This window comes from Lathyrus oleraceus, chromosome 6 (assembly GCF_024323335.1).
Source record: "Lathyrus oleraceus cultivar Zhongwan6 chromosome 6, CAAS_Psat_ZW6_1.0, whole genome shotgun sequence".
Lineage (NCBI taxonomy): Eukaryota > Viridiplantae > Streptophyta > Magnoliopsida > Fabales > Fabaceae > Lathyrus > Lathyrus oleraceus.
In genome coordinates, this window is record NC_066584.1 from 359971053 (window position 1) to 359973527 (window position 2475).

Sequence of the window (2475 nt, forward strand, 5' to 3'; positions counted from 1 at the left end):
ATTCATACAAGAATCATTACAAAGTTAAATTCTCTTTTCAAAACAATTTTCCAAACAATTCACAAACACTTTTTTAGACAAAAATAATATAAGTGATCGAGCAATTAAGAGCCCATGGATAACCATGGATACAAAGGGTGCTAACACCTTCCCTTTGTATAATGTACCTCCCGAACCCAAAATCTAAATTAAGGTTTTCCTGTTCTTTTCCACCTTTCCTTATTGGATAAAAGAAAAGTCGGTGGCGACTCTTGCTAACCGCGACATTGCGATAAAAACCACAAAGTCCAATCACCGTATGACAGAACTGGCGACTCTGCTGGGGACCTTAAAAAGAGAGTTACCTTAAAAACAAGATCACTTATTCAATTTGTCTGATTTATTTTTAAGGGATTGCTTGGGTATGTTATGCTTGAGTGAAAGATCCTACACCCGGATCTAGTGTACCTTAGGTAAGTAGCAAGAGATCATCGCGACTGTCCGGCGTATACTGGAATGGTCAAAATGATGGCTACGGTTAATGTGGCACTTTGGATGTCCTGATGTTCCTCATGTTAGTTGAGGAAATATTTGGCATTCGCGTGGTGTCATAAAAGCATTAACCAGACCTTTAGAACCCTAATTGACTCATCCTGGCCATTAGAAAGTAGTGAGATAACTGGCTTCGGTTCCGACTGGAGTTGGTTGAGACTCGATACTACACTCTTTGAGATTGGACTTTAGGAAAGCTTCGGTCAACCACTTGGTGTTGCACTGAAGTGGACTTAAGGAAAGGTCAATGATTTGAGATCCTTCTAGAACCCGGTTACTATTCTAAGACAGGTTGAACCAACCAAACTTCAATGGGGAGGGTATTTACCTATGGAACTCACGCAAGCCTTAAAACCTAGGAATGATTGTTGTGTGACTTGCTTGTGCTTGTTATTTATCTAACAACATGACATCATAACAACATAACATTATAACATCATGGCATTGTACTAACCATTTCAAGGATTTAGGGATTTAACTCTGCTAAAAAAAAACAGAAAAAACAAAAACAAAAGCAAAAACAAAAGAGAAAAAAAAAAGCTCTTTTTGTTAGTTTATGCAAAGTTAAATCCCGAAAGTCCTTGAAAACATTTCATACATTGCATTGCATCGCATAACAGGTATTCTAAAGGATCAGTGTTCTCACGATTTTCCTATCAAACAGATTCCAACAGATTCCAGCAGATTCAAACAGATTGAACAATGGCTCTCGAACAAACTGTCAAAGATCTCCAGGCCCAGAATGCTCAATTCCAGGAAATGATGCTGAGCTTATCTAAGGGGCAGGAAGAACTGAAAGCTCTTTTGATGGAGAAGAAGAAGGACCAGAAACCTGTGGGTTACATCAACCCGGGAGAAGGCTTAAGGGACAGGTTACAGGAGTCAAGATTAGAATTCCGAAGGATTCAGAAGAAGAGACCGAGAATGATTCGGAAGATGAGAATCCTAATCTCGTCAATTCTGAGGACGACGACGAAGATTATGAACATGAACAGTACTCTCCGAAGGATGATAAGTACAAGTTGCTGGAAGAACGTATGCTAGCTATGGAGGGGCAGAAAGTGCCCGGTCTGGATTTCGAAAACTTGGGTCTGGTCTCTGATGTGGTCATTCCCCGCAAATTCAAGGTTCCCATTTTCACTAAGTATGATGGTGCCTCTTGTCCTCAGATGCATCTAAGGGCTTATGTGAGAAAGATTCAGCCGCACACTACTGATAAGAAACTGTGGATCCATTTCTTCCAAGAGAGTCTGTCTGGCACACAGTTAGAGTGGTATTATCAGCTTGAGAGCTCTAACATCCGCACATGGACTGATTTAGCAACAGCTTTCTACAAGCACTACCAGTATAATTCTGAGTTAGTGCCTACTCGGCTACAGCTACAAAATATGACTATGGGCTCTAAAGAAAGTTTCAAAGAATATGCTCAAAAGTGGAGAGATTTGGCTGGCAGAGTCAAACCCCCTATGACTGATCGAGAGTTAGTGGACATGTTCATGGGTACACTGACTGGCCCATTCTACAGCCATCTACTGGGAAGTTCCTCGTCAGGTTTCACTGAACTTATCTTGACAGGTGAACGGGTTGAAAGCGGCATTCGAAGTGGAAAGATACAGGCAGCTACTTCTGCAAGCACCAAAAAGTCCTATCAGGGAAAGAATGAATCAAATGTTGTGTACAGTGAGAGGAAGCATAACAAGAAGAATCGTGACCATACTGTTGGGGCAGTTACAATTGCCGCACCGCCATCTCAGAACTTCCAACACAGACAAGACAGGTCGAGAAGACAGTTTACCAAGATCAATATGACTTTAACCCAAGCACTGCAGAGTATGTTAAAGGCCAATTTGATTACCCTCAGAGGCCCTCCTGCAAATCCCAACACTACTTCTCCTCGTTATAATCCCAACGCCAGGTGTGCCTATCACTCCGATAGCCCCGGGC